Source organism: Alosa pseudoharengus, unplaced genomic scaffold (assembly GCF_046254945.1).
Source record: "Alosa pseudoharengus isolate Yale_2024_CS ecotype anadromous, Long Island Sound unplaced genomic scaffold, YU_APseudo_1.1 YU_APseudo_1.1_scf_16, whole genome shotgun sequence".
In the NCBI taxonomy this organism is placed as follows: domain Eukaryota; kingdom Metazoa; phylum Chordata; class Actinopteri; order Clupeiformes; family Clupeidae; genus Alosa; species Alosa pseudoharengus.
The window spans coordinates 21,229,761-21,243,607 of NW_027468630.1; the positions used below are offsets into that span (position 1 = coordinate 21,229,761).

General features: G+C 40.9%; 1 pseudogene; it reads right to left on the reverse strand.

Annotated features, from left to right (window-relative positions):
* Positions 1 to 6,817: 6,817 nt before the first annotated feature.
* On the reverse strand, positions 6,818 to 8,308 carry LOC143125726 (UDP-glucuronosyltransferase 2B17 pseudogene; annotated as a pseudogene).
* Positions 8,309 to 13,847: the final 5,539 nt, after the last annotated feature.

Below are 13,847 nucleotides of genomic sequence, written 5' to 3' on the forward strand. Positions count from 1 at the left end.
CCCACTTTAGATTAACTTCCAACAAAATTACGTCTCACTGCAACGATGCGCCTTCTGGTGGACAAACGACTACGTGACGCCAATACTGGAAATGCAGCCAAATTATTATGATGAATATTTGGTTTTCCTTTAATCCTACTGAATTTGTAATTATGTATCGGCCGTTCTAATTGCCGATACCGATGGTATGTGCGTGCCTGTGTGTGTGTGTGTGTGTGTCTGTGTGTATATGTGTGCACCACCATTTACAGGCCAATGAGTGTACAGTCACTAAATGTACACATAACTTAATTTTTTAGACCCCCCCCCCCCCCATGGATGAAATTCTACGAAACTTGGCATACCCCCAGAGAATGTCAGGTTAATCATACACATAACATTTGGTGCAGTTCTGAACATCTTAACTGAAGAGAGGGGCGATTAAAGCAGAATGATATTGCATTTTCATTTTTTACCGGGGGGGGTGCAAATCACAAATGAGTGATTATGGGCTAGGTTGATGTGGGCCCTTGAGACCAACATACCATAAAAATGTCTTTATCCGCGGTGCCACGGTTCAGGTAGTTATTTAGGAAAAACTCGGGGGGCCCAGCGCGGGGGAGGAGTGGCCCCCGAGGACCAAACGACATTTTTCCGTAAAAGTCTAGTGGGGCTACATACCCACCAAATTTCATGTGCCCCGGTGTTTCGTGTCCCGGGTATCGTTGACCAAAAATTCAGGAAGTAGATGAAAAAATAAGTTATGTGTACATTTAGTGACTGTACACTCATTGGCCTGTAGATGGTGGTGCACACATATACACACGCACACACACACAGGCACGCACATACCATCAGTATCGGCAATTACAACGGCCGATACATAATTACAAATTCAGTAGGATTAAAGGAAAACCAAATATTCATCATAATAATTTGGCTGCATTCCCAGTATTGGCGTCACATAGTCGTTTGTCCACCAGATGGCGCATCGTTGCAGTGAGACGTAATTTTGTTGGAAGTTAATCTAAAGTGGGTTGGAAAGACACTAGGCTTCCTACAAGGACAAGATTGTAGTTTACCGCAGAGAACGTCTAATAAGGGTAGGATGATTTCTGCATGACATGTAATTCCCATTTCTTCTTGAAGCCGAAATAAATCTGAGAATGTTTATCGGACATGCTTGGTTTTTACTGCAGGTAGGCTACGTTAATCTTATATCAATAGCCTAGAGTAGGTAAAATAATGTTACCGTTAGCATTGGTTGAGTGATGGAGGCCAATTTGATTATTGATGTATTTGTAGAAAACCATAAATGCGGTTATAGCTAGGCTACCAAGAAAATTGATAACAGCACTAATTGCATCTTTCGACTGTCATCTCATTTGCTTATGACCATAACCTAGGCTACTAACAGGAGCTAAGTGAGTTAGCCACAACACGTTCACTACGTGATGGTTTTCTAATGGAAAATATATAGGCTACCTGAAAGATAACCTGTCTATGATGCATCCTAAACACCGGGCTGGGACATTTAGCTCAAAGTCTCAAAAAGCATCTGAGTCAACGTTCATTCCCAAACACCCATATAGGCTACTTCAATCCTCTATTTTCAAAGGTGATTCAAGTAAGGAAGAGCATGGCTCAAAGTAAAGTAACTAGGACTGAAACTACATAAATTCGTCAAAGTGAATAATTTGTGTCAACTCGCCGCAATGTAGATTTATTAACGCACCCGTGATCTACATCTCCATTTAAACGAAATGTTTTAGAGCGCACTTTGAGAGATGTATCCAGGGCAGGGCTGTACCTACACATAATATATTTGTTGCACGTGCTACAAAAATCATTCTTTGCTATGGATGATTTAGTACCAACGTTACACCGGTCCAATACAGTTTTGCCTATGGCTATACCGTGAGACTGAGACGTTTTTTGTTTGTTCGAAGTGCGTGTTTAGGGTGTGAGAGGGGAGTCGGTGTGCTTTGATTCCAGCTTGGTAGTAGTAGTCTATGCGATTAAAAAACACGTGTGTGTGAAGTATCCAAACAATGATAACGCTTTCATTATGGCTGCTTTAGCCACAGACCTTGAGCTACTGTACAGTGGGTTAGAAGTGTCGCTTTCCGTGATTCACACAGCTGCGTGAAATGTATTACTACTGATATGCAAAACTAATAACTTTTCGCCAAGAGGTGGCAGCTTAAGTCCGCTTGATAGCCTACTGTAAGCCATTGGTTCCCAAAGGAGATTTTATTTGGGTCGCCAGCCTAGTGACAATTTATGTTGTGTAATAGGCCTAGCATAGGGCCTACTTTATATAGCTTATATATATATACTATAGTTTGTTAACAGTCACGGTATTGTCATAACTCCCTCTATGCATTTTTGCATTTAGAATAGCTCTGAAACCGGGGGCGAACACTTCGCAGGTGGGGGGAGGGGGTGGGGTGCGTGGATATCTCAATCGCAAAATTTAACAATATTTCTATCGGGCGCCTACCATGGACTAGGCTGGGTGAACTCAGCCTGATCTGTCGGCACTGGCGCCTTAATGCAGGGGCTTACCTGGGCTTCAGCCCAGGGGCCTCGACCAATGAGGGGCCTCCTAATAATAATAATGATAATCAATAATAATAAACGTCGTGTCCGTATTTGCGGCGTCATTAGCCTACTCTGGAGCTAGCCTAAATAATTGAGCACATCGTACTGCTCTACAATTAGGCTACATCCATGCAGAGGCCCCCTTTGTCTTCTCCAATTCTAAAGTGTAACAACATGTAACAAAACGCAATAAATCCCAACGGGTGTAGAGGAGCTAGAGGAGAGTCTGAAACAGACTGACAAACTTATAATACAAACTCTGGAGATAACGTGGGTAGGATTGAAGCAACGACAAACGAATGACGTGGATTCCTGTAACTGTCCATGAAAACAGAAGGCATAGCAGGTAGCCTAAATATCGTAGCAAATAGCCTGGAAATGAAACGGCTTTAAAAACATGTATTTCACGTGTCTCATTGGAGTGAACACAGAACATGGGCTGTGGCGCAAAGAAATGAATTAGTGATCTGCATCTCCGTTCACCAACAGCTAAGTTTGTATGTTATGTTTTCTCCATTGTTAACGGGAGATGTCATGTACTGTAGTGATAATTCATGTTCACGTCACATGAGCCAGCTTGTTCTGTGGGCTAGTATTTCTGTCCCTCCCAAACTGCGTTAAACTGGTGTGTTAAGTAGACAGAATTTCAAAAAAACTCCTGGGGAACCCCCCTACACGACAAACACATGCACTTTTGAAAAGCTTTTAAACGTCCATGTGTGTATCTTTTAATTTTAACTTTTAAGCCTACAGCCAATGTTGTAAAAGTTCAACCCTTGTTTTCGTGCAGTAGGCTAGCTTTTTGATAAGCGATGTCATGGGCTGACGTGATTCGAGGACTTTCTGTTCCTGTTTATGTAAAGGTTTTACATATGCTCAATAATGATAGGCTACACTGCATGTTATTAACCAAAAGCGCACGCTATGTAAATAGGCGGGGCAGATCGCGGGCCGGGTATCATTTAATCATAATTGATATTTGCGGTTGGGGGGGGGGGGGGGGGGGGGGGGGGCTTAAAAAAACATATAGCCCAGGGGCCTCGGTGGTATTAAGGCGCCCCTGTCTGTCGGCGATTCCTTTTCGATTTCTTAAAAGATTGAGCTTGGTCTGGCAAAAGCCAGACTAACCATGGACCTCATAGTTGCAAAATGCAAGGGAACATGAATCAGCATATTGTTTGCACAAACAATAACGGACAGTAGCTCTTCAACTTGGCCCGTTAAAATGTGTATGAACAGTCTAGCAACGCATTTCATGAAGGCCATGTCAGTTATTTGCACCACTGGGTAAAACAGCATTTTGTTTTAGACTACTGGTATTTCATTTGTGCATTGACAATAAAGCTGAATATCATATGAACTAGATGACTAAACTTATGCATATGTAAAAGAAGAAACATTCACAAAAATCCATGACATGACCTCTCTTCTTGATAGCTGTTGAAAACTGCATGGAACTGACAGGGATTGTTTTGTTTAATAATAAATAAATAAATACATTATGCTGCTACCTTCTGCTTTTCCCAAATACAATGTAGCCTACAGGTGTACCTTTCATCAGTCCAGTTGCAATGGATGGACTGTGATGAACTGCCCTACTTGTAATTGTTTAGATATTTTAAAGGTTTTATAACAATGCTACAAATTTTTTGGCAAGTGCTACAAATCTATTCACCTTTGCAGCGCCAGTAGGCTACTTTGTGTGCGGCCCGCAAACACACATTCCAAACAAGCATACACAAAAGTTTCAAGAGTGAGGGATGGAGTAGAAGATGGAGACAAATTCATTAATATGATTTATTTTCGCGGAATGGATGTACAGGACTGAGCGGCGGTCATATTTTGTACCGCTATGCGGTACATCTAGTATTATTATATTATAGGCCTACTACACTATAGAAATCGTATAAGCCTAGTATGACTTTAGCCTAGTTCTTTTTTGTAAGTGACTGCTGCTCCCGGTAACGTTGAATGTTGGAGTGCGCAGACAGATGCTTTATGACCGAGGTCCAAGTTTGGCTAGAGGAGGGGATAATGACATACCCAGTCGTCTCTGGTGTGCCACCCCAAGATTTGCAATGGCCTCAACCGGCCACCCCTGTTAACATTTTCTGGGACGCCACTGGAAAGATAGGCCTATATCAGTCCCCGCAGACTGTTGTTATAATTAGCAATATAATCAGCAATATTGTGAGAGTGAAAACTAATGGCATGGTGTCCCTGTTGCACATGCACTTGCATTACCTACACCCTGGGGGCTAAGTCCTCCTTGTCTTTCAATCCTAGGGACGTCCCTGCAAATAGGGATACCATTGCATTGCAAAAAACCACTGCTTTTTTCGACCCAGTCAGGCTGCCTGAATATTAACCTTGTTCTTATTACAGTGACCATGAGCTATAGGAATCTTCAGTTGAAGGTCACTGAGCAGTTCCATCTTAAGGCGCTGTCCCATTGTAGTCAATAATCTCACTGGTTAATAGCTGATCCAGACACATCTGATGTCAATCTGGACTATGACTGTTATTAACTCAAGAATGCCAGGCTGCCTTTATCAACACGATAGATCCTCTGGTGGTAGTTGCCACAAGTGTAGGCTAATACCGTTTGATTGTTTAGTTACTAAATGCAATGTTTTCTTAGTGTGTTATGGTTTTTTGAAGAATGTACTCCATGTTTAGCCATTTGGACTGAAAACAAAGTGTTGTGATTGTGAAGTCATTAAATGTGACCAGTTTATGGAGAATTATCATTCTCTCTATTTCCTCACAAGCACTTTTCAAGGATGTTAGATGTCGGCTCTTTGGTTTGATCTGAGAAGGTGTGTATGACTGCCCCCTACAGTTACTTGTGTTATCAGTATACACTCATCCCAGTAAAGTTATGATGGTATCATCTTACATGTGAAAGAACACAAATTCACATGGGCTACATTTGAGACCAAATTACTGTGGACATATTTGTTTTCCTTATTAAATTAGGCATTATACTCTGGCTTGTTGAAGTCTTCATTTTGCCATGCCGTCTTGTTTACAAACTTGATATCTAAATTGCCAAAATGCAGGATAAGCTTGTTGTAGAACTGGTTGACCTGGCCTGTTCTTCAAGGGTCAGTTTACTCTGTCATTGCCTGAAGTTTTTGCTAGAAGCTTCATACTAGAGAACATTATTTTGTGAAAAAATCCAATAGAAAAGAAAGACAACAATATTTGCATCTTTTAATTGAATTTTGAGGCTCAATCCTGTGAGCATATTGCATTTTATTATTTGTATTTTGCTGTCATTCGAGAACAAAACTGAAACTTGCCATCGAGACAAATGTCAAAACATTCTCTTTTTGCACCAATAAGTGAGTGTTTTATGGCTGTGGATGAAGGCGATACAGCAGTATGTGTGCTCCATTGTGTCAGAATCTGGTCATCTGATTGGAGTGTGTTGCATCCCCCAGCTCTAGTCACCTGCCGAGAATGGTGCAACAGACTTCTGATCATATTACATTTAAAAAAAGAGGTGGTGCAGCCACCTCCTCCCTTCTTAATCCTGGTCCTCAGAGGCCAGTGAGAGGTAATCTGCCCCTTGTCCATGGTGGCAATACATGATAATGTCCATACCGCAAAAGCTAAACATTTACCTAATTTATCAACTGGAGATAAGTTAACTAGCTGTATCATAAGGTATACTGGGACAAAGGTACCCTTAACATGTGTAATATATTTGTAATACATATCCTAGAGTGGACAATTTTATTTATTCATGTTGCAGAAATTCTACTCAACATACAAATGTGGTGGATTAAAGTCCATTCAACAACTGATACAAAAGACTGATGAAGTCATGGAAAATAAATGGCAAAATGCACAGTTTAAATCCCCCTGATGTTCTGTATGTGGCATTCAATTGAATGTGCAAATAACACTTAAGTCACAAGAGCACTGGAGTTACAAGAGAAGTAAGAGGAAATACATGACTTCACTTCCTCTAAAGCACAACACAATCTCACAATTTAGACACTATCAGACAATCTCACAAGATCACCTCCTCTGTGAAAGCACAAAGTATCATTCTGATTTCACTCCATGCTATTTCAGTGCATGATTATAGCTTAATGTCAAGAGTGAAATTAATACAAAATTTAGAAATAATCTTTGTAAGTGCAGATACAGTATATAATTGTTCTACATGGTATTCAACATAATCAGAAAACTCCTCTATTATGTTTTTTGCATCAGTAAGTTGTTATTCTAGTTTTGACTTGTGTTTACAACAAACCTTGGTGCACAGAAACTTAATTCCAAAAACAAAACTAGCCATGAAAGTGGCCAAGACAGCAAGTAAGAACAGTATCACATCCACTGAGTGGTAGGAGTACCAGGGCATCTTGTAGGACTCTGTGCGCAGGTGAGCAGCACCTTTGTTCCTCATAACAAACTCAATCCAGAAGAGGGCTCGGTCCAGGGGCTGCATTGGCTGGTCTCTGTGCAGCCTGGAGAGCCTCTGCATGTTCTCCCTGTAGAATGGCTCATGGAGCACCTCCTGCAAAGCCTGGAGGAACGTGTCTCTGTTGACTGAGAAAATGTCCATAACCTTTGCTGCTCCTTTAGCTCGCATCCTTGAAAGATTGTCAGGTTGATCAAACATCAGTGGAACACCAAGGATTGGGACACCATGATAAATAGCCTCCTGAACACCATTGGTTCCGCCATGGGCAACAAATGCTCTGGTCTTTGAATGGCCAAGTAGGTCATTTTGGGGCAGCCACTCGACCAGCAGGGTGTTGTTACCCAGGGTTGATGGTTTTTCTCCAGTGTACCTCATGATGACTTTCTGTGGTAGCTGGGCGAAAGCTGCAGCCATTTCCTCCACTACACGTCTCGGAAGTTCACTGACTAACGTTCCCAAAGACATGATGACAACTCCATGTTCTCCAGAGCTCTGGACAAAGTCCTCCAGGTCCTGAGGAAGCGGCTTTGCTGGCTTACACTGGAACCCACCCATGTAAACAACATTGGGCATAGTGGGGCGTGGGAACTCAAACACAAAATCGACCCGCATCAGCCAAATATCAGCTCCCTGTATCAACTGAAAATAGTCTACATCGGGACCAAAATATTTGTTAGTAAAGGTAGCCCACAGTGGCCGGATGAGGAACTGGGCCTGAAATTCATAAAAGGCGAAGAAGAACACATTTGAGACCCTTTCGAGAAAGCTCATTTTGTCTGCGAGCTCAAACATAGGCATGGGAACATAGGACAGTGGCGACGGAGCTATGGCAAAGTGCCCCTCGCCGTGAACAGTCCATCGGACATTAAAGACCAAGGGCAAGTTCAGGTAATGAGCCATGATCCCCCCAGACGCTCCTACTGGGTCTGCCAGAACCAAGTCATACTTTGCGTCCCTGAGGGACTGCATAAGCTTGTGGTCATCTAGCAGTTTAGCCAGCATGTTGATCTCCATCTGAGTCATCACTGGACCCAGTTTCATGAGCTCCCACTCTACCTGTAAGCGCTTCCAGCTTGACTCGCCGTCGGCTTGGATCTGAATTATTCGAGAAATTAACATCTTCAGAAATTCCTCATCAAACCCCCCTGCCACGTCTTCGACAGTGATTGAATTGTAGTGTGGTGAGGATTCTTTGATGTACCAGCTACCGGAGGACCTGAACACAGTGACGGTGTGTCCCCTGGAATAGAGTTCTTTGATCAAAATATTCATGTTGATCCAATGGCTGCCATCGATAGGAAACACCAGAACTTTCCCACCATACACGCCACACACTGAGAGAGCTAGTGTCATGATAAATACTGTGGGAAGCATCTGTGATTTCATTTTTAAAAACACCTAGGATACACAAACAAACAGAAAGGTCAGGTGTGTGGAAGCCCATGATGTTTGGATTTCCAAAAGCAGTAGTATACCAATGAACAATTTAAAGGTTTCACAGCGCTAAGCTTTACCTCAGAAATGGCTTCTAGTGTTAAACTCCAATTTCACAACACAGAAGAACATGATCCAGTGGTTAACAAAACATCACAATAGCATTTAAGAGTCATTGCATGAGAAAACCAGGCAGAGGTCGGAAGATGGGGGTCGGCCAAATCGGCTCATACTTTGTATGTGTGATGTGGAACTATGAACAACCATATTATTAAAACCCTCCAGCTATTTTTTGTTACTGAGTTCTGGGGAGATCCTCTGGGGAGACCCTTGAAAATCAGGCAATTTATGGCTGAAAATTACTGAAATTGCAATGGCTATCCTGATAATTCTGATAAAGATATGAACATAACTTTTATATTTCCATAGAGCCTGAGTTCCCTAGTTTTACAGACCAAAAGTTGAAGATGAAGCATTGATATTAAGAGGGGGTACTAGGGGGTTATCAGAACCACTGAAAGCAGAAAGAGAGTAGAATGTACTACGAGGCTTGATGTATACTGTGATGGTGAGAAAGGTAATTTTGCTGTAGCCAAAGCAGAGGGAGATGTTGATAAGCAGGAGTTTGCTTCAACTTGGCACCATTCCATTTCTGGAGAATGAAACCAGTAAATAACTTTTTGTATATTTGACGCCCAATAATAATTCCTTAAATTGGGAAGTGCTAGGCCGCCTTGGCTCTTGGGTCTCTCTAGAAACTCCCTCCGGATTCTAGAGTTTTACCATCCCACAGAAAAGAAAAGATTAACTTATTCAAAGACTGAAAAAAATATTTGGACAAAAATACTGGAAGACACTGAAACAAATACACTGCCAGTTCCTACAAGGGCAGGGACATCCCTCTCCATTTTCAAAAAACTCCTGAAGACCCAGCTCTTTAGAGAACATCTCCTTTCATAGCACCACTTACAACAAGTCTTGCTGATGCTAGCACTTACCAGCCATCTTGAACTGACACTCAACTGTTTAAAAACAGCACTCACTGATGCACTTTACTGTACTCCGTTTTTAAATTGTCCTAAAATTGTTGAAAGAATTGCTTTAAAACTTAACTGTTACCATGTTGTTAGTCGCTTTGGTAAAAAATGCCTCAGCCATATGTAATGTAATGTAAATACAAAAATCTAGGTAAAATGTTCATTTGTATACAATTAACTCTACCTGTGAGAGATAAGTATAGGGCTGACCATCTCTGAAGATCTGATTCTAGTTTTCTCATGAGGGGTTTGAAATTCTCTTCATAAAGATCAGAGAAGTTACGGGTATGCCTAAGTATTTAAAGCCAGACTTGGAAATGCGGAAAGGGAGTACAGTATCTGAAATCTGAAGAGCCGAATTATTGATTGGAAAGCATTCACTTTTGGACAATTTGTAGCCAGAGAAAAGCCCAAATACATGTAACATTTCCACAACATTAGGGACACATGACACTGGATCTGATCTATAGAGCAATAAATCGTCAGCATATAGAGAAATTCTATTTTCAACTCCCATCCAGTGATATCTATGTATAGCGTGTGATGTTCTCAACTTAATTGACAGGGGTTCTATAGCTAATGCAAACAAAAGTGGGCTGAGGGGACATCCCTGTCGGGTACCCCTTGACAGAGGGAAAAGTTGGGAAGCTAATTTGTTAGTTATTACTGATGCTTTTGGGGAAGTTTATAGCAGGCGGACATAAGAGATAAAATTAGAACCAAAGCCAAATCTTTCTAATACGGCAAACAGATAACCACTTCTGGAATCCCCCTGAGAGTGCACAACATTCAACAGTTTATGAATATTTGTGAAAGAGTGGCGGTCCTTCATAAATCCAGTTTGGTCCATTGAAATTATTTGGGGCATTACAGTATCTAATCTTGAGGCAAGGATCTTAGCTAATATCATTACATCTGTTTTTAGAAGTGAAATTGGCCAATATGACCCACACTTAAGCGGGTCCTTACCAGGTTTCAATAGAAGTGAAATAGATGTCTCTGTTAGGCTCTGTGGTAGTTTTGAATGACTCAATGAATGGTTAAACATTTCTGGCCCTGGGGATTTACCACTTTGCATTTTCTGGATAGAATCATAAATCTTTTGTAGTTGCAAAGGTTTGTCCAATTCAGTCTTAACAGCCACATCAATCTTAGGGATATCTAAATTGTTTAAAAACTGTAACATGTTTGATGTATCATGTGGAAATTCAGATGTATACAAGTCTGAGTAAAATGCTTTAAAAGTATTGTTTATTTCAACTGGATCTATTGTTAACTGTGAAGCACTGAGAATCTGTGGGATCATATGAGACGCTGATCTGCATTTCAGCTGGTAAGCTAACAAGCGACCTGCTTTGTCTCCATGCTCATAGTAGTGCCCACTTGACCACAGGAGGTGTCTCTCAGTTTTTTGCGTCGTTAATAAATCATACTGAGTTTTCAGAGTGATTCTGTCTTTATATAGTTCTGGAGTTGGAGCTGTGGAATACTGGCGGTCTATGTTTCTTATAGAGTTAATAAGTTATTGCTCCCTCTTTTCTTGCCTTATTACGTGATATGGAGTATGACATAATTTCTCCCCTAATAACAACTTTCAGTGTCTCCCATTAAGTAGATGGTGAGATTACGTCTGATCTGTTGAATAACAAAACCTCATCAATTGCTTTAGATATGAATTCACCGAACTGTTTGTCTGCCAATAGGGCTGCGTTCAGTCTCCAGGTATTGCACTGCATTAGATTTTGAGAGAAAACTAGATCAAGAATCACTGGTGCATGGTCTGATTCCACTATGGCAGTGTACTCTACTTTCTTTACAGTGGGAAGGAGTATTTTGTCAATAAAAAAATAATCTATTCTACTGTATGTATAATGAACGTGTGAAAAGAAAGAGAATTCTTTTCTGTGTGGATAGAAAAACCTCCATGGGTCAACACAGCCAGTCTGATCCATGAAATCACAAAGAGCTTGGGACATTTTGGAACGTGTTAAAGTTTTAGGATTGGAGCGATATATAGTTGGGTCAGTCACAGTATTCAGATCACCAGCAAGAATGAGCCTATGAGAATTTAGATTTGTTAATGAAGCAGCAAAACATCATCCCAGTTAGGGGCATATACACTTATAAGTACGACTGGGATGTTAAAGAGGGAACCTGTCACTATTATAAACCGTCCTTGAGGATCATGATAGTTTTTGAAGGCGTAAACAATATCTTTTTATGGATTAATATTGCCGCTCCCCGTGCCTTAGCGTTAAAGGCAGAGTGGAAGGTCTGTCCAACCCAATTTTTCCTGAGCCTAACATGATCTGCTATGGTCAAGTGAGTTTCTTGTAAAAATGCTAGTTTCACATTTAATTTTTTCAAGTGGGAAAATATTCGTGACCTCTTTGGTTTGCACTCTGTGCATGTTAAATGCGCTATACAAATAAATCTGACTTGACTTGACTTGACTCTTACTCAGCCCATTCATGCCCTTAACATTCCAGCTTATGAATCGGGTAGATGGCGCGCCTACTTCTGCCCTACTATAGCTTGTGCTATCAGCCATGCGCCGTTAAAGGAGGGGAATGGGGTGGAGTGTAGCTACACCCTATAGCAGAAAGGTAAATGTTTGTCAACAACTCCTCCAAAATAATAATCAAACAAAATTAACAAAACAAAAAATCCTTTGGCAGTATAAAAACCCGTTTTAACATAGAATACATAAAAATGGATATGTGGTATAATTATGGTATAATTAAACCCATCTCAACATTAAACATAACACACAAATCTCCAATGTCTGCCTCCTGAACATTGGCAAACCGCTGGCCCCCCTCTAAATCTTGAATCTTCCGGAGGTGCATTATTTCTTAACTAAGCTGTTAACCTACGGGAGAGCCATTGGCCATCTAAAAGTTAAACTTGAAGCTATTTTAAAATAATCAATATTGCTGTTTAACATTCACAATTCACATTCACTCAAATTAGATCTGCGAGAGCAGTTTTCTAAATCCTCGATGCGATCCAGGAGCTGTGTATTCTGTGTTTGCAAAGATTTTATAGCTGCGTCTGCTGCGAATAACTTTTTGAAATTCTCCTCTGCTAGGGATTCCGTTGCAGTCAAGCGGGTTTGAAAGTTATCTACAGTCTCTTTGACAGCGTTCATAGAAGTTTGCAAAGGGCCAACAGATTCCTGAATGAGGATGGAAATATCATCTCTTAAACTGGCACGTTGCTTTGACAGCTCTTCCACCAACTGGTCCATGGAGATTCCATCGCCATTCCTAGGAGCATTCGTTAGCAGGGGAGGCCATAGTAGCTAGCTTGCTAGCAATGATGTTCCGCATTGTCGGTGCAGCTGAGGTCGACTGTTTGTGTCTAGAGGTGCTCATTATATGTTCGTGGCTAATTTAAGACGGTATAACAGTAGTTTTATTATAGTTCTACGGTGTTAAAAACACTTTAAAGGAAATTATAGGCAAGTTAGGCCGGAGCTCGTCTCTCTTGCTTCCTACTCCAGCATGGCCCAAACCGGAAGTCCGTGTTTAAAGCTTTTTAAAAGTTCTGGGATGAGAAAGATTTCATCCCCGGGATTTAAAAAAAAATTCTGGCTGCTAAACACACCATTTTAACGCAATTTGGGTGGGATAGAAATACCTTTACAGAGCAAGCAGCTCTGGCAATATCGGCTCTGGCTCACATGACGGATTTGCTTACACTACTGTTTGGTTGTCCCAAACTTTGAGACGATCCATACTCTACGCCAGGGGTTTTGGTCAACACACAAAAAATTATATATAAATATATATATATATATATATTAGGGTGCATCAAAAAACACAATTCTTGAATATGGCTGGGTGCTAAAAGTGTTCCAATATATGTAGAAACAACACATGCAAAATATTTTTCCAGTACATTATGATTTAGGGGTGCCACCGCACCTCTATTTTTGTTGGATAAAGTGGTTAACAGTGCTCAATGGTTGCCATGGAGATCTGAGGTAAACAATACTACAGCTCAAGAAAACTGAGGTGATCTTTCTGTTTGAGGTGATCTTGATCTGTGTTGGATGTGTTATTACATATTACTATCATATCTGTAGTTGTTTCCCCGGCCCCTCTGCAAAGCTAATTGCCCACAGCTGAACCACAAGCGCAGTTGAATACCGGTAGTTAACCAATTGCGACATTAAAAAGAAACAAACTTAAGCGATCATACATGATAATAAGATGTCAACGAGCAGCGACATACAGAGTAGGCCTAGTAGTTCTACTAATCTACTTAAAAATACTTGAACTATTTATTGCACAATGAAGAAAACTGATGCTCTGAATACTAATTCAACTGTCTCTAAAAGTTTCTCTAAT